The sequence below is a fragment of the Bombina bombina genome, chromosome 9 (assembly GCF_027579735.1).
Source record: "Bombina bombina isolate aBomBom1 chromosome 9, aBomBom1.pri, whole genome shotgun sequence".
In the NCBI taxonomy this organism is placed as follows: domain Eukaryota; kingdom Metazoa; phylum Chordata; class Amphibia; order Anura; family Bombinatoridae; genus Bombina; species Bombina bombina.
The window spans coordinates 257,511,678-257,533,826 of record NC_069507.1 but is presented as its reverse complement, the minus strand read 5'-3'; the positions used below and the strand labels follow the sequence as shown (position 1 = coordinate 257,533,826).

Here is a 22,149-nt window from a genome sequence, read left to right as displayed (position 1 = left end):
CCTCTCTCTCTCCCTCCCCTCTCTCTCTTCCCCCCTCCTCTCTCTCTCTCTCCCCCCCCTCCTCTCTCTCTCTCTCCCCCCCTCCTCTCTCTCTCTTCCCCCTCCTCTCTCTCTCTCCCCCCTCTCCTCTCCCTCTCTCCCCCCCTCCCCTCCTCTATCTCCCCCTCTCTTTTGTGCACTCTCTCTCTCCCCCTCTTTTGCTCTCTCTCTCTCTCTCCCCCCTCTTTTGTGCTCTCTTTCTCTCTCCCCTCTCTTTTGCACTCTCTCCCCCCTGTCTTTTGCGCTCTCTCCCCCCCTCTCTTTTGCTCTCTCTCTCTCCCCCCTCTCTTTTGTGCTCTCTCTTCCCCCTCTCTTTTGCGCTCTCTCTCTCCCCCTCTGCTTTGCGCTCTCTCCCCCTCTCTTCGCGGTCTCTCCCCCCTCTCTTTTGTTCTCTCTCTCTCCCCCATCTCTTTTGAGCTTTCTCTCTCCCCCTCTCTTTTGAGCTTTCTCTCTCCCCCATCTCTTTTGCGCTCTCTCTCCCCCTCTCTTTTGAGCTCTCTCTCTCCCCCCTCTCTCCTCTCCTCTCTCTCTCTCTCCCCCCTCTCTCCTCTCCTCTCTCTCCCCTTCTCTCTCTCTCTCCCCTTCTCTCTCTCTCCCCTTCTCTCTCTCCCCTTCTCTCTCTCTCCCCTCCTCTCTCTCTCTCCCCTCCTCTCTATCTCTCCCCTCCTCTCTATCTCTCCCCTCCTCTCTATCTCTCCCCTCCTCTCTATCTCTCCCCTCCTCTCTATCTCTCCCCTCCTCTCTATCTCTCTCCTCCTCTCTATCCCCTCTCTATCTCTCCCCTCCTCTCTCTCTCTCCCCTCCTCTCTATCTCTCCCCTCCTCTCTATCTCTCCCCTCCTCTCTATCTCTCCCCTCCTCTCTATCTCTCCCCTCCTCTCTATCTCTACCCTCCTCTCTATCTCTCCCCTCCTCTCTATCTCTCCCCTCCTCTCTATCTCTCTCCTCCTCTCTATCTCTCTCCCCTCTCTATCTCTCCCCTCCTCTCTCTCTCTCCCCTCCTCTCTATCTCTCCCCTCCTCTCTATCTCTCCCCTCCTCTCTATCTCTCCCCTCCTCTCTATCTCTCCCCTCCTCTCTATCTCTCCCCTCCTCTCTATCTCTCCCCTCCTCTCTATCTCTCCCCTCCTCTCTATCTCTCCCCTCCTCTCTATCTCTCTCCTCCTCTCTATCTCTCTCCCCTCTCTATCTCGCAGCCATGCCCCTTCACACTGTCCACGCCCCCGTCACGCTGACCACGCCCCCTTCAGGCCATTCATGCCCGACCACGCCCCCTTCACGCTGGTCACGCCCCCACTCATGCCCGGATCAGCTAGGGAGTAGGACTCAAAGGCCAGGTGTGTTTGTCCTCGTGCTGTCTCTACTGCGCATGACAGCTTTGGACAAACACACTTGGCCTTTTATATAATAGGATAATGTTTCTGTGCTGTTTTTGCCATATGTTGATAATTGAAGATCACAAAAATAAATATATCAATATATCGATATATATATATAAAACTGTTGGTACCCATATGCCCCGGTGGAAGCGCAAATTTCTTGCAATAACAGTCTCTTTTTGTCGCTGAGCCTTTGAAAAATTAGTTAAAAGAAGAAAGTACTGCATCACAAGATGCAAAAGCATGTATTATAATCGTGTTCGCCTCAGTCTGTATGGCGAAATATACAACACGCAATTGAAGCCGAAATTTCAATTCCAAACAAGTCGTATTTCTATGTCTGCATCTAAAATTACGTCTGTATCCAATGTGTATTAGCGCTGTTGGGAGCGCACCCGTGCGCCTAGGCGAATGCAAGCGGAGTGCAAACAAGTTTCTTTCAGATTTGCAAAATTATAGGTGCAGAGTGCAGTGATGAATATGACGATCAGTTCATATGCGCTATTTTGGACGTAATTATAGGAGAAGGGCTTTGATAAATCTAGCTCACAGGAACGAACAATCAGCTCAATACCATTGTTAGCCTGTTCTATGGCGATTTACCACCTGGGTGCCACTTCCCTTTAGCCCAGTAATGCTTTTCATAGAGTAGAACTTTCCTGTAGTATATCAGTTTGATTCCACTTATTACGGTCAGTCCAGCGCCAAAATACCTCTCATTCTCTTGGTATCATTTGTTGAAAACTATACCAAGGTAGCTAAACAAATGTGCCTCTTATTGAGCCTGGCCCCAGTGGTGTATTGCTGCTCCCTAAACAAAGGATACTAAGAGAATAAAGCATATTATAAAAGTAAATTGGAAAGCTGTTTAAAACTGTATGCTCTATCTGAACCATAAAAGAGAAATGTTTTGTGCCTGTAACAAGTGGTGCAGTTTGTTTCTTAGCATAAGTCCTGCTCATATACATCATTTTCTGTATAAAAAAAACAGACACATCACACAAACCATCTGTGTTTCTGGCCTTACAAAAGTATGCCCCATCTATTTCTGTTCCATGATAGATTGTGTGTGCTGTGGAATTATTGTGTAAGTTAGAAGCTGGGTCTGATTATGTGTTTTACATTTAGTATTTGTTCTTCTGTACTATTGTAGCACATCTGGATCATCCGGTGAGTGGCTTTATTTGCTAGATTATGTAACAGCTGCATTTTTAGAGTAATCCCATTTGGTCTACTTAAGAGGTCCCTCTGCGACCAGATGTAGAAAGCTCTGCGACACGCACCTTGCCTCTCTCTCAGCATTAGCCTGCACATATGCTCTTTATAAATTACTTCAGGGCTGAGCTGCAACAGCCAACAAATATCATGGCAAATCCAAAAGCTCCTCTTTAGTCATTTGAGAATGATTGCGTTCCATCCATGAACTCTCATGCATTAATTAATGTGAGGGCCCAGTGCTGTGCGTCTTTCATATACAATCACATTATACATATTCTCCCCCAGTTTAGAGGGACGAAAACTTCAATTATTTTTAACTTTGCTGTTTCTGGAGAAGCTGGGAAATGAATTAGATTACATAAACCAAGCTGACAGAGGATCCCCTAGAACAATAAAGTTGCTTTATACAGGTTCAAAAGCAAAACATTTAATAATGACCATCAGATACACTTCTATTAAAGGGACATTAAACACTTAACAAATGCCAGATAGAATGACGCATTCAAAGAAAAGATTAGTCTGGGAATAACATGTAGATGTATTATTTAAAGTTTCATTAGCTGTTTAAATATTGACAAAAAAGTGTAAAGTTTTAGGTGGATATTTATCAAAGCCTCAACTATGCTGCATTCGCCGGCACCATTACGCTCGCCTAACATCGCCTAACATCGTGGGCGCGGACCTGAATACGATCTCCATATTTATAAAAAAAAGCCGGCAAAAGGCTGCGCACCAAGTACGGGGTGATGAGCATCGGACTGTTGTTAACTAACAGTCATCGATCTCGCTGCTATTTCGACTTTTTACCAACTTTATTTATACCCTGTCACTAAACGCTGCCACTATACTAAAATGTTTAACCCCTATCCCGCCGCTCCCGGACCCCACCGCAACTAAATAAAGTTATTAACCCCTATCCCACTGCTCCCGGACCCCGCCGCCACTAAATAAACGTATTAACCCCTAAACCTCTGGCCTCCCACATCACTACCATTAACTAAACCTATTAACCCCTAAACCGCCAGCCCCCCACATCGCCATAAACTAAATTAAGCTATTAACCCCTAAACCTAACAACCCGCTAACTTTACCTTAAAATTACAACATCCCTATTTTATAATAAAATAAAACAACCTACCCTAACTATTATACTAAAATTACATTAAACTAACATTTACATTAACTATATTACATATAAAAAAAAACCTATTATTTAAATCTACTATTACAAATTACTAAGTTACAAAAAAAATAAACGCTGTTGCAAAATAAAACAAACACTAAGTTACAAAAACAAACAACCCACAGTATCAAAAATAAAACGAATAACACCTAATCTAATAGCCCTATCAAAATAAAAAAGCCCCCCCAAAATAAAAAAGCCCCCGCAAAAGAAAAAAAACCCTAGCCTACAATAAACTACCAATGGCCCTTAAAAGGACCTGTTAGGATTGAGCTCTCATCCTATTGGCTGATTGGAACAGCCAATACGATAAGAGCTGCTCAAATCCTATTGGCTCATTGGAACAGCCAATAGGATTTTAGCAGCTCTAATCCTATTGGCTGATTGGAACCTTTCAGCCAATAGGAATGCAAGGGACGCCATCTTGGATGACGTCACTTGCATTCAAGTTCCAGTTTACGGCGGCGACCGTATTGAAGAGGAGCTCCACGCCAGATGTCTTCAGGATGGACCCACTCCACGCCAAATGGATGAAGATAGAAGAGGCCGCATGGATGAAGAATTCTTGCCGCCCGGATGAAGACTTCTTGCCGGCTGGATGGATCCTTCAAGCGGAACTGTAAGTGGACCGTCGGGGGTTAGTGTTAGGTTTATTTAAGGGTTTTTTGGGTGGGTTTTATTTTTAGAGTAGGGTGTGGCCAGGTAAAAGAGCTAAATGCCCTTTTAAGGGCAATGCCCATACACATGCCCTTTTCAGGGCAATGGGGAGCTTAGGTTTTTTAGATAGGCTTTTTATTTGGTGGGGTTGGTTGGGTGGGCGGGTGGGTGGTGGTTTTTACTGTTGGGGGGTGTTAGTATTTTTTTTTACAGTTAAAGAGCTGATTTCTTTGGGGCAATGCTCTGCAAAAAGGTCCTTTTAAGGGCCATTAGTAGTTTATTGTAGGCTAGGGTTTTTTTTATTATGGGTGGGCTTTTAATAGCTTAATTTAGTTTATGGTGATGTGGGGGGCTGGCAGTTTAGGGGTTAATAGGTATAGTTAATGGTAGTGATGTGGGAGGCCAGAGGTTTAGGAGTTAATATGTTTATTTAGGTGGCTGCGGGATCCGGGAGCGGCGGGATAGGTGTTAATACTTTTATTTAGATTGTGGCGATGTGGGGGTGGCAGATTAGGGGTGTTTAGACTCGGGGCTTATGTTAGGGTGTTAGGTGTAAACGTAACTGGTTTTCAACCATAGAAATCAATGGGATATCTGGCAGCATCGAACATAAGCTTTCGCTGCTTTCAGACTCCCATTGATTCCTATGACATCTGTAGCCTCCAGGGTGGCGGTTTGAAAATCAGGTACGCTGGGCCGGAAAAGCCGCAAGCATACCTGTTAACTATTTGATAACTTTGAAAAAGTGTCAAATAGTGCTGAATGTGTATTTGGAACATCTGTAATGATGTAAGTATCGATCTGTGTCGGATTGAGACCGGCGGATCGTATGTTACGTCACAAATTTCAACTTTTGCCGGTCTGTAGGCTTTGATAACTAGGTTGAATCAAGCTCGCCACAATTACGCTGCGGAATTCCAGCATATTTGCGGGTGACAGCTTGATAAATATCCCTGTGTGTCTATAAAACAATGGACGCTGCCATGTTGTAACTTAGGTTACCTTCTCTTCTATGGCCAATCAAGGACAGTTATAATTAGGTCACTAGAGTGTGCAGACAATGACTGTGTGGAATATAACAGTCTAATATTTTATATTACCATTTTAAAGTGTTTAATGTCCCTTTAAGGTATCTACTTTTCCTTTTCACTAATTCCATATAATTAAAGTAAAAGTGGACTATATTTATACGTCTGTACAGGTTTCCCCAGTAAGACAAGCCTCTATGTTTCTTGTGTTGATGGGTGTCAAATGGGGGCAAATAATGCAAATGATTAGACATTAGTGCATGGGTTTATTTGGGATTTTTGCAAGCGTTAGGTTCGGCTGAATTTCGTTCATGTGGGCATTTGTTTTGGATGAATATTTGATTCAGATTTGTTACCCTTTTTTCCTTTGGGGACAGGAAATGTAGGTAACTTACATTAACAAATATCGTACACTATAGGATTTAAACAAATAAAATGAACTATTTTTCAATGTTAACAGAACATACAACTCCGTGATGAGTGAATGACTAGCTCAGTGGACAGGCACAGAAGTCACACAACTGCAAGTTCCAATAGCTCTATTTATAGTAACAGCACAAACCAATGAACTAATAGATTTTGTCAATCATTCGTTCTTCGTCTGTTTCCTCCAATTATTTATTAGACTGTTTGTTTGTTTATCGGACGACTCAATGAATCATTAAAATTTGTAAAAGTTTGCATTTGTCCAAAGCCTGAATGCCCATCTTTACAAATGAACACCCCTTGCATGTTGCTCTTTATGTTCAAACATAAAACCCACTAATATTACTCCCTCTGTGTCAATGAAACACTGTTTTTAAAATAACGTGCAGCTCATTTGTGCCACAAGCAACGCTTTCCTTCTACTTGCTGACAATTATGGGCTAGATTACGAGTTGAACTGTAATTACTGCATACGCTAACACTGCTCGACTTCTGCTCTTTGCGTGGGTAGCTCTCGTACTACAAGTTGAAAGTAAATGTTTATTGCTTGAGCATTAACCTGATTCGTACAAAGAGCAGAACTTAGAATATCGCGATTGCATTAACTTACTGTCCCATTTACTTCAATGGAGAGAGAAAAGTGGAAGTAAACCCATACTCACGCACTAACCCGAATCGCCAAAGTCCTCACTACACTATTAACTCCTAAACCACCACCCCCTACGTCGCAAAGTAACCATCTACACTATTAACCCCTAAACCACCACATAGCCCACCGCAAAGTCCCCATCACACTATTAACCCCTAAACAACCAACCCCAATATCGCAAAGTAACCTTCTATACTATTAACCCCTTAAATGTCATACACCCATCGCAAAGTAACCTTCTAACATCTAAACCCCCTAGCCTAACATCCCCTAAGTTACCCAAAAACAGACTAACCTTATCTTTACAAAAAAATAAAAAAATAACTCTAAAAAAACAAAAACCTAACATTACAAAAAAAACTAACATTTCAAAAAATAAATTACCAAAAATAAAAAAAGAGTTATGCCTATTCTAAAACCCCATTAAAAAAAACACCCCAAAATAAAAACTTATGCTTACCTGATAAATTAATTTATTTCATGGTGTTGAGAGTCCATGATCCATTGCTCATGGGAATTACTCTTCTACCCCAAGAGCTCTATAAAACCTCTCCCACCTCACAAGTATGTAAAGAAGACCAAGTAGCTGCCTTGTAAATTTGATCAACTGAAGCCTCATTTTTAAAAGCTCAAGAAGTGGCAACTGACCTAGTAGAATGTGCAGTAATCCGCTGTGTTGGAGGTTGACCTGCCTGCAAATAAGCCCTGTGAATCAAAAGTTTTAACCAAGATGCTAAACAAATAGCATTCACTTCATTCTTCAACCACCTCCAGTGGAGGCAAAGTAAAGTATGTGCAAGGTGGGAGGGTTTTATAGAGCTTTTGGGGTTTGGAAATCTTTGCCGCCTCCTAGTGGTAGAGAAGAGTAATTCCCAGGAGTAATGGATTGTGGACTTTTACTATTTGTATGAAAGAAAAACCTATTCACCAATGTGCATTTATTTGAGAAGAGGCTAATGGGAGCCCCTATATGCACATCAAAGTTATATAACTATACCAAAACGCCCAAATTTATATGAGGATAACCATTTATTTTTATTACTATAGCACTTTTGTTAGCAACCATACGGCTAGATTTAGAGTTTTGTCGGTAAAGACCCGCGTAGCAAACGCAGCTTTTTTTCCTACCGCTGCTTGCAAACAACGCTGGTATTTAGAGTTGTCTGAGCGGCTGCGTTAGGCTCCAAAAAGGGAGCATTAAGGCGAATTTACTGCCACTTCAACCCTCAATACCAGCGTTGCTTACGGTAGCGGTAAGCTGGCAAAACGTGCTTGTGCATGATTCCCCCATAGGAAACAATGGGGCAGTTTGGGCTGAAAAAAAACCTAACACCTGCAAAAAAGCAGCGTTAAGCTCCCAGCGCAGCCCCATTGTTTCCTATGGGGAAACAGTTTCTAAGTCTGCACCTAACACCCTAACATGAACCCCGAGTCTAAACACCCCTAACCTTTCACTTATTAACCCCTAATCTGCCGACCCCACTATCGCTGACACCTGCATCAGACTATTAACCCCTAATCTGCCGCTCCGGACACCGCTGCCACTTACATTATCCCTATGAACCCCTAATCTGCTGCCCCCAACATCGCCGACACCTACATAATATTTATTAACCCTTAATCTGCCCACCCAACGTCGCCGCCACCTACCTACACTTATTAACCCCTAATCTGCCGACCGGACCTCGCCGCTACTCTAATAAAGTTATTAACCCCTAAACCGCTGCACTCCCGCCTCGCAAACACTATAATAAATAGTATTAACCCCTAATCTGCCCCCCCCAACGTCGCCACCACCTAACTTCAAGTATTAACCCCTAATCTGCTGACCGGACCTCGCCGCTACTCTAATAAATGTATTATCCCCTAAAGCTAAGTCTAACCCTAACCCTAACACCCCCCCTAAGTTAAATATAATTTTAATCTAACTAAATAAATTAAATCTTATTAACTAAAGTATTCCTATTTAAAACTAAATACTTACCTGTAAAATAAACCCTAAACTAGCTACAATATAACGAATAATTATATTGTAGCTATTTTAGGATTTATATTTATTTTACAGGCAACTTTGTATTTATTTTAACTAGGTACAATAGCTATTAAATAGTTATTTACTATTTAATAGCTACCTAGTTAAAATAATTACATAATTACCTGTAAAATAAATCCTAACCTAAGTTACAATTAAACCTAACACTACACTATCAATAAATTAATTAAATAAATTACCTACAATTACATACAATTAAATAAACTAAACTAAATTACAAAAAAAACAAACACTAAATTACAAAAAATAAAAAAAGATTACAAGAATATTAGGCTAATTACACCTACTTTAAGCCCCCTAATAAAATAAAAAGCCCCCCAAAATAATAAAGGTCCCTACCCTATTTTAAATTAAAAAGTAATCAGCTCTTTTACCAGCCCTTAAAAGGATGCTTTTTGCGGGGCATGCCCCAAAGTAATCAGCTCTTTTGCCTGTAAAAAAAAATACAACCCCCCCCAACATTAAAACCCACCACCCACATACCCCTACTCTAACCCACCCAAACCCCCCTTAAATAAACCTAACACTACCCCCCTGAAGATCTCCCTACCTTGAGTCGTCTTCACCCAGCCGGGCCGAAGTCTTCACCCGATGGGGCAGAAGAGGACATCCAGACCGGCAGAAGTCTTCATCCTATCCAGGCAGAAGAGGACATCCGGACCGGCAGACATCTTCATCCAAGCGGCATCTTCTATCTTCATCCATCCGGAGCGGAGCCATCTTCTTCCCAGCCGACGCGGATCCATCCTCTTCAACCGACGCCTACTCGCTGAATGAAGGTTCCTTTAAATGACGTCATCCAAGATGGCGTCCCTCGAATTCCGATTGGCTGATAGAATTCTATCAGCCAATCGGAATTAAGGTAGGAAAAATCTGATTGGCTGATTCAATCAGCCAATCAGATTCAAGTTCAATCCGATTGGCTGATCCAATCAGCCAATCAGATTGAGCTCGCATTCTATTGGCTGTTTCGATCAGCCAATAGAATGCGAGCTCAATCTGATTGGCTGATTGGATCAGCCAATCAGATTTTTCCTACCTTAATTCCGATTGGCTGATAGAATCCTATCAGCCAATCGGAATTCGAGGGACACCATCTTAGATGACGTCATTTAAAGGAACCTTCATTCGGCGAGAAGGCGTCGGTTGAAGAAGATGGCTCCGCTCCGCTCCGGATGGATGAAGATAGAAGATGCCGCTTGGATGAAGATGTCTGCCGGTCCGGATGTCCTCTTCTGCCCGGATAGGATGAAGACTTCGGCCCAGCTGGGTAAAGACAACTCAAGGTAGGGAGATCTTCAGGGGGGTAGTGTTAGGTTTATTTAAGGGGGGTTTGGGTGGGTTAGAGTAGGGGTATGTGGGTGGTGGGTTTTAATGTTGGGGGGGTTGTATTTTTTTTTACAGGCAAAAGAGCTGATTACTTTGGGGCATGCCCCGCAGAAAGCCCTTTTAAGGGCTGGTAAAAGAGCTGATTACTTTTTAATTTAGAATAGGGTAGTGACCTTTATTATTTTGGGGGGATTTTTTTATTTTATTAGGGGGCTTAGAGTAGGTGTAATTAGCCTAATATTCTTGTAAACTTTTTTTATTTTTTGTAATTTAGTGTTTGTTTGTTTTTGTAATTTAGTTTAGTTTATTTAATTGTATGTAATTGTAGGTAATTTATTTAATTAATTTATTGATAGTGTAGTGTTAGGTTTAATTGTAACTTAGGTTAGGATTTATTTTACAGGTAATTTTGTAATAATTTTAACTAGGTAGTTATTAAATAGTAAATAACTATTTAATAGCCATTGTACCTAGTTAAAATAAATACAAAGTTGCCTGTAAAATAAATATAAATCCTAAAATAGCTACAATATAATTATTCGTTATATTGTAGCTAGTTTAGGGTTTATTTTACAGGTAAGTATTTAGTTTTAAATAGGAATACTTTAGTTAATAAGATTTAATTTATTTCGTTAGATTAAAATTATATTTAACTTAGGGGGGTGTTAGACTTAGCTTTAGGGGTTAATACATTTATTAGAGTAGCGGCGAGGTCCGGTCGGCAGATTTGGGGTTAATACTTGAAGTTAGGTGGCGGCGACATTGGGGGGGGCAGATTAGGGGTAATACTATTTATTATAGTGTTTGCGAGGTAGGAGTGCGGCGGTTTAGGGGTTAATAACTTTATTAGAGTAGCGGCGAGGTCCGGTCGGCAGATTAGGGGTTAATAAGTGTAGGTAGGTGGCGGCGACATTGGTGGGGCAGATTAGGGGTTAATAAATATTATGTAGGTGTCGGCGATGTTAGGGGCAGCAGATTAGGGGTTCATAGGGATAATTTAAGTGGTGGCGATGTGCGGTCGGCAGATTAGGGGTTAAAAATATTTATTATAGTGGCGGCGATGTGGGGGGACCTCGGTTTAGGGGTACATAGGTAGTTTATGGGTGTTAGTGTACTTTAGAGCACTGTAGTTAAGAGCTTTATATACCCGCGTTAGCCCATAAAGCTCTTAACTACAGCCTTTCCATGGGCGGTAGGAGTCTTGTCGGTAGAGGTGTAACGCTCACTTCAGCCAAGACTCTAAATACCGGCGTTAGGAAGATCCCATTGAAAAGATAGGATACGCAATTGGCGTAAGGGGATCTGCGGTATGGAAAAGTCGCGGCTTGAAAGTGAGCGTTACACCATTACCTGGCCAACTCTAAATACCAGTGGGCAGCCAAAAGCAGTGTTAGGACCCCTTAACGCTGCTTTTGACGGCTAACGCAGAACTCTTAATCTAGGCATTATTTATTAAAGTTTTAATAAAAAATATACATTGTTTAACACATTTTGGTTGCAGAATTCACATATGACATATACATAAAATGGCAGTATAATTTGAATTTGGGTCTGCTGAAAAAAACAATATATAATATGTGTGGGCTTATCATTGAAAAAATGGCCTATAGTGGTAATTAAATGTGATCAGCACCTAAAAACTCCAGAACAGCTCTGCAAAGGGGTAGAAATGGATCAGCAGTTGAGGGGTTTAAACAACAATATCCTTCTTATAACAGCTAGTGTGTGATGATGGAGAAAGGCATGCTGGGGTAGAAAAACTATAAGACTGGAGGAGATTTTGTATGTGTGCTAGACTAGGTCTGGGCAATAAGATATCACTGACGTCACCATGGGCGTCCACAAGGGGGGACAATAGGGGGCATTTGCCCCCCCCAGGATATTCCCCACCTGGATTAAAACTACAGAAAAAAAGGAAAATTGAATGTCCGTTTCTATGCTTTTTAATCCCCTAAGTGAAGTCTAGTTTTAGAGGAAGAAGCACAGTATTCTGGGAGTTACAAAGCATTCTGAAATTTATAGTTCACTATACCCTACTCAGTATTGTGTCATTGCAGTTTTGTGGGCCTATTTATCAATGTCTGTACGACATGATAAGCTGTAGCATATTATGTCTGACAGACATCGCTGAATGCCGACAGCATATGCTGTCGGCATTTAACATTGCACAAACAGTTCACCAGAACTGCTTGTGCAATGCCGCCCCCTGCAGATCAATCAGACCGATCATATAGGATCATGCGAATTGCAGATCGCAGCCTCAGAGGCAGCGGACCAGTTATGAACCAGTGGTCTTTAGACCACTGCTTCATAACTTCTGTTTCCGGCAGCCTGAAGGCTCGTGGGGAAACAGGGGCATCAAGCTCCATTCGGAGCTTGATGCCCCTGTTTCCGGCAGCCTTAAGGCTTGCGCGGAAACAGGGGCATCAAGCTCCATTCGGAGCTTGAAAATTTGGCCCCTTGGATCCTAATTCCCAGCATGCATTGCAGTTATTTCTTGTTTGAACTCTATAGAGAGGGAACACTGCATAGCAAATGGATGATATGTAAGCCTGTTCTTATATAGTGTAAACCTGTTCTTATATAGTGTAAGCCTGTTCTTGTATAGTGTAAGCCTGTTCTTGTATAGTGTAAGCCTGTTCTTGTATAGTGTAAGCCTGTTCTTGTATAGTGTAAGCCTGTTCTTGTATAGTGTAAACCTGTTCTTGTATAGTGTAAGCCTGTTCTTGTATAGTGTAAGCCTGTTCTTGTATAGTGTAAGCCTGTTCTTGTATAAAATCCCTGACCACGTTTACTTCTAAATACATTTCTGAGATATTGCTAGGAATGAGCATAAATCAGACAAGCTATATATACTGGTCTTATGTAAAAGGAACATGCTTTACTGATTAGTGTTACAGTGTCTTGCAGTTTGTTTTTTAATAGTATTTTATGCTGCACTTGGCTTATTAAAGGGACATTCCGATCAAAATTTAAAAACACATGGATGAATTACATCTTTGAAAAATATATATTTAGAAATATACATGTTGGCAAAAAAGCTTCTAGTAGAAGTTATCACTGTTTTAGTGTTAACATGTTTCTCTGCACATGCACATGAAGCATAGCTAGATATTCTCAGTGCACCAGGATTTTAAATATTGCAGCTGCTCAGAGTGTCAGTGGGGCTTGTATCATGTCAGCAATTAACAAATTGTGTCATTACCAGATGGTACAAGCACCTTATAAGCTGCCAGAACTGGGGAAAGTTGGATCATTTCACAGTTACAGCTACACAATTTGTAGTTTTATATATATATATATATATATATATATATATATATATACATACACACACACATACTGTCCAGCTAAAATTTACTGAGCCTTGAGGTCACTTTGGGTGAGAACCGCTGCCTTAGACTCATTCTCCAAGATGTTTTTTTTAAAGCATCACTTGCACCCTGGTGCATATGCTGCTGAATATAAAGTGAAAGGAAAACAGGTTAATGTATCTATATGTGGCTCATTTTGGCAGATTACATGTTTTTAAGACCTATAAGGTCTATACCATACTTTTATTTATGTGTAATACATAAAGAATTGTAAGTATGGATATGTGCTTCTGCTCACGATTATTTAATTTAAAAAAACAACTATATATATATATTTTGTAGGTAAATCATTCAAATATAGTCAAAACTTAGCTCCAAGCCAACCTCCCGATATTTCTTGCAACACCAATACAAACTCAGCTTGTGTGTTTCATTGTGTGTCAGTATGTGTCATTGTCTCTGTGTGTCAGTATGTGTGAGTGTCAGTGTGTGTAAGTAACAGTGTATGTGTCAGTGTGTGTATATACAAATGTATCTGTGTATGTCTGAATGTTTCTGTACCAATGTATCCGAGTGCATACAAGAAATGTATGATAGTCTATTAAAGGGACAGGAAACCCCAAAATTCTCTTTCATGATATGGATAGAACATACAATTTTAAACAACTTTCCAATTTATTTCTATTATCAAATTTGCTTCAATCTATTTTAATTATTTTCTGAAGAAACAGCATTGCACTACTGGCAGCTAGCTGAACACATCTAGTTAGCCAATCACAAGAGAGTGTGCAGGCACCAATCAGCAGCTAGCTTTCACTTGTTAAGGATTTATGCGTATTCTTTTTCAACAAGGTATACCAAGAGAACGAAACACATTTGAAAATGGAAGTTAATTTAAAAGTGACTTAAAATTATATGCTTTATCTGAATATTGCAGGTTTAATTTTGACTTTCTAACCCTTTAAGGTTTAGCATATACTGACTTCAAAATGTATAGAGCACTAGGACTAGTAGTATTTTGGGATAATTTTCAACCCCTGATTTCTAAATAAATATATATATATTGTCTGGGTATATTTCATTTTATTGCCCCCCCCCGAAAAAATTTCTGCGGATGCCCTTGCTGACGTGTGCTATGTAACCTTACTAAGCAGATAGTGGCACTGGGCAAACACAATGACATATTTCTCACTACACACATAACTTATCTGAAAGTTTATATACAGTACAACACATTAAAAGCAAAGTCTATCATGTGTATGAAACAGCACTAATTCGAAAAGTGAAAGTTGTTTATTGTATTTTTGTATCTAACAGGAAGTGCATGTTTGTACACATTGATTTACCTATTTATAAAAAGAAAGAAAGCTACCCATAAAAAAGAAAACTTTTTAAAATGTTCTCTTTGAGAAGCAACAAAGAAAGTGATTGTGTCTGTTAGTATTATTTGCTCACTGACTCTATGTCAGCAAAAAATAAATAAATACAAAGTTGCCTCAGTTCAAAAGAAGAGACAGCACAAGACAGATCCAGAACAAAAGGACGGATTTGTTAATAGACACGGATCCTGAGCACTCAGTGGTGAATTGTCTAAAAAAAACACAAACACGCAGGGATACGTGGAGAAACCCCATGACGTGTTTTGTGCTGCTCTAGTGCTTAATCATAGGTGATGTCATATCATTACTACCAGATATTTAAAATAGGCACGGCCAATCACAAAACTCTGGCTTCAATCTGTTTAGAACCGACCCTTAATGACTTAGGGGCATATTTATCAAGCTCTGTATGGAGCTTGATGCCCCGTGTTTCTGGCGAGCCTTCAGGCTCACCGGAAACACAAGTTATGATGCAGCGGTCTAAAGACCGCTGCTCCATAAACTGTCCGCCTGCTCTGAGGCGGCGGACAGACATCGCCAAAAAATCAACCAGATCCAATATGATCGGGTTGATTGACACCCCCTGCTAGCGGCCGATTGGCCGCGAATCTGCAGGGGGTGGCATTGCACTAGCAGTTCACAAGAACTGCTTGTGCAATGATAAATGCATAGAGCATATGCTGTCAACATTTATCAATGTGCGGCGGACATAATCCGCAATATCGGATCATGTCCACTCGCACAATGGTAATTTGACCCCTTAAGGTGGAACGTAGCACAAATAAGTACGTATTAAAACCAACTTATACAAATAAAAATAAACAATGACAAAAATCCATGTCCTATATGCTGCAAATGCAAAGAAAACTCTAGTTATTTAAATTATCCATATATATTTAACATATTTATCTAATGCTAAATGTATCACTATTTGTCCTTATTAATTCACATTATTATTGTTGTCACTATGACTATAGCTAGAAAAAGCTTAGAATATGAAGAACAACAACAGTAATCAAGGGTTAAAAGTTAGCCTGTGAAGTAGGAAATGTCTCACTCATAATTCATGCCTTTTGGATACCTTGTCCCTAACTTAAAAATCCAAGAGTTCTCTTTTGGTCAAATGTTTATGTCTATCACCTCCCCTTAGATTGTTTTTCACTATTTTAATAATTTGCACCTGTAACTCAGGGACATTGGTAAGGTGCAAGCCATTGAAATGGTCGGTCACTGCGGAGTCCTTATTATAGTTTTCCACATCTCTCAGATGTTCACCTACTCTTACATGTAGTACGCGTGACGTTTGTCCTACAGCTAATCAGAAAAAGGGCCCGTTTGGTCCTGCAAGTTGTATATGTACACTCAACTGAGACTGCCCTCACCAAGGTTACTAACAATCTCCTTTCTGCTAAAAACAAAGGCTACTACTCTATACTCATCTTGCTTGACCTATCTGCTGCCTTTGACACTGTTGACCATCCCCTTCTCCTACGGTCTCTCAGTTCTCTTGGTCTCTGTGACACTGCCCTCTCCTGAATTCACTCTTATCTCTCTAACAGATCCTTCTCTGTCTCTTTTGCTGGTATTGCCCCTGTCTGTTGGAGTACCTCAAGGCTCTGTCCTGGGTCCTCTACTCTTCTCTATTTACACTTCTTCACTGGTTAAACTTATCAACAGCTATGCCTTCAGCTATAACCTCTATGCTGATGATACCCAGATCTACCTTTCCACCCCTGCACTCTCTCCTTCTGTCAACTCTTCACATCAGCGACTGCTTATCTGGCATTTCCTCCTGGATGGCTTCTCACCACCTAAAAATAAATATGTCCAAGACCGAACTACTTCTAATTCCCCCCTCTAGCTCCCCTCCAGTCTCTAATTTTTCTATCACTGTTGGCAGCACCACTATCTCCCCATCACCCCAAGTCTGCTGCCTTGGAGTCACGCTTGACTCAAATCTGTCCTTCATTCCCCACATCTAAGTGCTCTCTTCATCCTGCCGCAACCACCTACGCAATATCTCCAAAATTCATCCGTTTCTGAGTGCTGAAACTACCAAACAGCTCATCCACTCCCTGGTAATTTCCCGACTTGACTACTGTAACAACTTACTAACTGGCCTCCCTCTCTCCCGCCTCTCTCCCCTCCAATCCATCCTAAATGCATCTGCCAGGCTAATCCACCTCTCTCGACTCTCTGTTTCTGCTGCACCTCTCTGTGAGTCCCTTCACTGGCTCCCCATTCACAACAGAGTTAAATTCAAAATTCTCACCCTGACCTACAAAGCCCTCACCAATGCTGCCCCACCCTACCTGTCCTCACTTATCAACAAATATACTCCTGCCTGTCCCCTAAGATCCAACAACGACCTGCTTCTTGCATCCTCTACCATCACCTCCTCTCATTCTAGACTACAGGACTTCTCTCGTGCGGCACCAACTATCTGGAACGCACTTCCTCGAGAGTCAGACTTGCCCCTAACCTCTCCTCCTTTAAACGTTCCCTAAAGACCTTTCTGTTCAGGGAAGCTTATCACCCAACTTATCAACAAACTAACTTCACTTAACTAACAGTTCCCCTCTATCTCCTCACTAATATCATTCTCACCTCTGCAGTCCCCACCTCCTGTTTCCCATCCTCCTACCCGTCTAGATTGTAAGTTCCCACGGGAATAGGGCCCTCAATTCCCCCTGTATTTGTCTGTAAAATGTTGTGTCTTATCATATTGTTTCTCCACTGCACTGTTATCCTTGTACCCATGGGCAGCGCTGCGGAATCTGTCGGTGCTTTATAAATAAAGAATAATAATAATAATAATATGAATGGATGTGAAATGTATTACCAGTGGTTATTACCTTACATGTTTTACAATGAAAGTGATTACACTTGGTGTTTCTACTAAGTCTAATGAATTGACTTTTAGGTATAGATTTTATAAGATGTGAGGGATTTGCTGCTGTGAGTGGATAATACTCACTTGCCCTGTTTGTGGGCAGTTCAGGGCAGTCTCTGTGATGTCCCAGCTGACATTTCATACGGGTGGCACATATGGAAAGCGTATTCCTGCCAGTGTCTCACATATGATCGCCATCAGATGGATATCACTGTGTTCTTGTGGAACATAGGTACATATAACAGAATGTCACCTGCTGACCTCTTACATATCGCTTCCCTCTTTTTATAGGTTTCTGGCAAATCAGGTATCAGAATTCTCCAGGAGGCCAATACCATCACATTCCTCATCCAATAGCAGCAGCTTCTGTAGCGCCCACGGCAGTGAGAGCTCCCCTGAGGACAAGATAATGGTGACACTGAACTTAATTATGTTTTCTCATTCTATATTGTAAATTTGCCCATTTCCAATACTGCACACACATACATATATAGCCACTTATACATACATGCATATACACACACCTACATACATATATGCATATAGACACACATACAGTATATACGTATATACAGCCACTTATACATACATGCATATACACACACCTACATACACATATGCATATAGACACACAAACACATACATATATACAGCCACTTATACATACATGCATATACACACACCTACATACACATATGCATATAGACACACATACAGTATATACGTATATACAGCCACTTATACATACATGCATATACACACATATACACACACCTATATACACATATGCATATAGACACACACACAAAACACCCAAACATACACATATGCACATACACTCACATATACATACACACACATACAAATACAAAATTCACACACATGCACACACACACAGTCACATGCATATACACACATATATACTCCCGTATTTACATATATATGCATATAAACACACACATGCACACTCAAACATATACACACCCTTGTATTCACACACATTCACACAGATGCACACTCAAATATACACACACACATACATACATATATACACCCATACACACATGCATATACACACACACACACACCTTGATACACACATGTATATACAAACAAAAAACACACACACAAACATACACATATGCACATACACTCACATATACATACACAAACATACAAACACACAAATACACACACATGCACACTCAAAATTTACACACATGCACAAACACAGTCACATGCATATACACACATATATACTCCCACATTTACATATACAGTATATGCATATAAACACACACACACACGCACACTCAAACATGCACACAGATGCACACTCAAATATTCACACACACATACATACATATATACACCCATACACACATGCATATACAAACAAAAAAAACACACACAAACATACACATATGCATATACACTCACATATAAACACACAAACATACACACACAAATACACACACATGCACACTCAAACATATATATATACATATATATATATATATATACAAAAACATATAACACATATACACTCACATGTACACTTAAACATACACACATATATATATATATATGTGTGTGTGTCCTGTGATTAACCAGTGACCACATTGTAAGGAAGATGTAGTGTGAGTTGCGATAACTATACATAGGGGTAGATTTACTAAGGTGTCGGGCGGACATGACTTGCTGTAGCGAACCATGTCCGCCCGACATTGCTAGAAGCCAACAGCATTGCTAAAAAATGTAGATTGCAAATATGTTTCTACTCAAAGATGCAATTCATCTATGTGCATTTACATTTTGACTGGAATATCCCTTTAATTGTATATGTTATTATATTAGCAGGTATTATTTTATTTCAGGAAGCTGATGCTGTATAGCTTAGCAAATGTAAAGACATTTTTATAGTCTTTAATAATGAATTTAGAACACAAATATCCTGAGCATTAAGGGATTAGTGCATACCCCATATTTCTATAAAGATCATACATTGGCATTTTTACCCTATCACTAAATAATTGTTACCACTGATACCTATAACCACAACTGATACATTGTACATAGCAAAGATCAGAGCTTTAAAGCCGACAGACAGATATCCTCTTTTCGGACTTCAGAGAAGTGATATGACTATATTACCCACAGTGCAACAGGGTTCAAAGCCATAAAGAGCAGAACTAAGCAATTCCAACATTACAAAGTGATGCACTAAGGAGATCAGTAGATAAAAACTGCATAATTAATTAATGTGACAAATACAAACATGCAGGTGGCACTGATGTATCAGACGCATTTAACTTTAATCTATAACATGAAATGCATCAGATGACATAGGCCCACCCCCTAATGTTTGTTTTTTATGTGAAATAATAAAGTTGTGTGTTTTTTTTGTTCAGCCATTTGTATTTTCCCACTGATCAAATAGTAATAGTGAGAATGCTGCCAGTCATTTAGTAAAATACTGAGTTTTATTGAGTTGTGTGCACATAATGTTGACATGAGATCTTGGTTCTTACACTCTCTCTTTTTTTATCTTTAGGACGGCCCCTTAAAGTGACAGCTTCTCATAGGTCATATGCTTGTGAAGATATCATGATTTAACAGGATGTCATTGGCCATTTTAAGAAGACCTGGGATTCAGGAGATCCCACACCAATCTCAGCTGCAAATATATAACGTTACCCCTTTCCTATTGGTATGGAACCATTTAAAAAAGTTCTCTGTCATACAACACATCAACTAATGTCCATTTCTGCATAATAAATAAACATAAATCAGTCCACAGACTATCCATAGCTAAGTTTGCAAAGAAGATGTAGAAAAAAGGCATGGGCACAGACAAAATAATTATTTTGGACAAATCATTTGTTGTAAAAAAAAAAAAAGTCTTTATTTTTGGCCAAGATTAATTCCTAGAGACATTTGGTTCAGCTGAACAGCAGCATAAACTTAAATTAATTTAAAATAGTAATTAATGCTAGTACTACAAACCAGCAGCAGCACATATTTGTTTATGGGTTAGGATTGGCAAAACCTTACATATTTGTTGGCTGACACATGAATCAACCAACTAGCAATACAATTGCTTGTTATAGTTGTTAAATAGTGTAAATGTGAACTTTTGAAACCTTTTTTGTCTGCAGAAAAGACTTTCCCATCGTTACAGTAATTGTTTAACTGCAAAGTAATTTTGTGCCGCACCATGATGGCTGCTCCTTTTTTGTTTTGAAACAAATTCAAGAAATACAGCAAAGTTAGTGATTTGTTTTTGTATTCGTCCAAATTTAAATGCACATGATTGTCCAGTAGAAAGTTCTCCAATCAAAAGTTCAAGAAGAAAACAAGGCATATTTTATTCCGGCAATATTTTTACATATTTCTTCAGCAGTTATAGAGACTGAGAAGCAGGATGGCAATCGTTTAGGTTTCACTGGTTATTTCATGCTAAAAAAGTTATTGAAATTCCATCGATGTCAAAATGTCTACAGTGATATTGAGCTTTGTAATGTTCTTGTGGGCAACAGTAGAACAGATTTCGAATGTCATCATAAGAAGATTGTCAAAAGAAGATGAATTTCAGCTTTTTAAAAAAAATGTAAGCAATAAATGTCCCTTAGCCACGTCGCCATTTAACCCCTTTGTTGGTCAATAGGCTGCAGAGCATTGTTTGCAATAACTCCTAGGGGGATATTTATCAAGCCATCAACCACAAATACGCTGGAATTCCGCAGCGCAATTGTGGCGAGCTTGATTCAACCTAGTTATCAAAGCCTACAGACCGACAAAAGTTGAAATCTGTGACGTAACATATGATCCGCCGGTCTCAATCCGACACAGATCGATGCTTATGTCATTACAGATGTTCCGAATACACATTCTGCACTATTTGACACTTTTTTAAAGTTAGCAAATAGTTAACCGGTACGCTCACGTCTATTCCGGCCCAGCGTAACTGGTTTTCAATCCTCCACCCTGGATGCGGCGGATGCCATAGGAATGATAGAAAACCAGTAACGTTTACAACTAACATAAGCCCCGAGTCTAAACACCCCTAATCTGCCGCCCGACATGGCTGCCACCTACATAATGTTATTAACCCCTATCCCGCCGCTCCCGGACCCCACCACAACTAAATAAATGTATTAACCCCTATTCCGCCGCAACTAAATAAAAGTATTAACCGCTAAACCCCTGGCCTCCCACATCACTACCACTAACTAAACCTATTAACCCCTAAACTGTCAGCCCCCCACATCGCCATAAACTAAATTAAGCTATTAACCCCTAAACCTAACAACCCGCTAACTTTACATTAAAATTACAACATTTCTATCTTATAATAAATTAAAACATACCTGTAGAATTAAATTAAACTATATTAAACTATTAATTAACCTAGCCTAACTATTATACTAAAATTACATTAAACTAGCAATTAAATTAACTATATTACATATTAAAAAACCCTAACCCTACTCAAATTATTTAAATCTACAATAAGAAATTACTAACGGCTAGATCACGAGTTTGGCGTTAGGGTAAAAAAGCAGCGTTAAGGGGTCCTAACGCTGCTTTTTACCGCCCGCTGG

The 22,149-nt window shown here is 40.1% G+C and overlaps 1 long non-coding RNA gene across 1 annotated transcript in view; it reads left to right on the top strand.

Annotated features, from left to right (window-relative positions):
• Window positions 1-20,350, top strand: part of LOC128639642 (uncharacterized) — a 37,675-nt gene extending 17,325 nt beyond the window's left edge. Inside the window, exons 2-3 of the long non-coding RNA XR_008399239.1 lie at window positions 17,837-17,957; window positions 20,100-20,350. This is a non-coding gene — a long non-coding RNA (uncharacterized LOC128639642). The remainder of the gene's footprint in view (window positions 1-17,836; window positions 17,958-20,099) is intronic.
• Window positions 20,351-22,149: the final 1,799 nt, after the last annotated feature.